Source organism: Panthera leo, chromosome E3, assembly GCF_018350215.1.
Source record: "Panthera leo isolate Ple1 chromosome E3, P.leo_Ple1_pat1.1, whole genome shotgun sequence".
In the NCBI taxonomy this organism is placed as follows: domain Eukaryota; kingdom Metazoa; phylum Chordata; class Mammalia; order Carnivora; family Felidae; genus Panthera; species Panthera leo.
The window spans coordinates 38,388,239-38,389,367 of NC_056694.1; positions in this window are offsets into that span (position 1 = coordinate 38,388,239).

A 1,129-nucleotide genomic window follows, 5' to 3' on the forward strand; every position below is an offset into this window, starting at 1 on the left:
GACTCTTTTAAAAACAGCCTTAAGATCTATTAATTTCCTTTTCTCTGGAAATGTAGTTGCTAGGCAACTTTCTCATATGAACCCAGTTCCTGTGTCTATGGAAAGAGTACATGGGCTGTGGTGGCAGGTGTGCGTGCCTATGGCAATTCTAGTGATGTGCCGTTGCACATACTGGCTTTCTAATTCCAATACCTGAGCTCCTCAAGATGAGTGGTGGTGTGCTGGACTGACTGCTGAGTTCCAGGAATTTTAAGGCTGCAAAACTAGATCTGGAGGTGGAGGTCATGCTTTATAGATAGATGATTTTTTTTTTTTTTTTTTTTTTTTTTTTTGTGCTCAACCTTGCTTAAGGAATCTCAGAGCCTCTCATAATCCAGCAACCATACTAACGTATCCAAATGCTGGTAGCAAGTCTCAGGGTTGGGTCTTAGGAGGAGGCAATTTAAACAAATAGGTTTATTTGGGAGAAAAATAGTCTTTCTTTATTCACATTAAATATTAGATGAAGCAGAAGGTGGGAGGTAGACATAAAGGACAGGGTAAGTAGGATGACAAAGGAACATATAGGTAGGAAGTATGGGTAGACAGACAGGCATACTGGGAAGAGAGAAGGAGAGATGAGAAAAGTGATGAATGGATATGGTACAAAGACGAATTGTTTGAATTTTCACTTGGGGTGAATCATATCTGGCTTGATTTTATCGAAGTATAGCATCATGATATATAGATATTGCAAGTGGCAGTGCTTTTTAAAGAAAAGTACAGTGGGGCGCCTGGGTGACTCAGGCTCAGGTAGTTAAGCATCTGATTTTGGTTCAGGTCACGTTCTCGCGGTCTGTGAGTTCGAGCTCCGCGTCGGGTTCTGTGCTGACAGCTCGGAGCCTGGAGCCTGCTTCGGATTCTGTGTCTCCCTCTCTCTCTGCCCCTCCCCTGCTCGCTCTCTCTCCCTTTCTCTCTCTCAAAATTAGATAAACATTAAAATTTTTTAAATAAAGCACAGAAATCTCTAGAAATATAAAAATATGTAATATTTTATTACATGTAACAAATAGTACGTGGACCATAGAGACAGTGAGCCAGATCTGTACTAAATCAACAACCCGTGAGCTGTTGATGGGACACATCTACT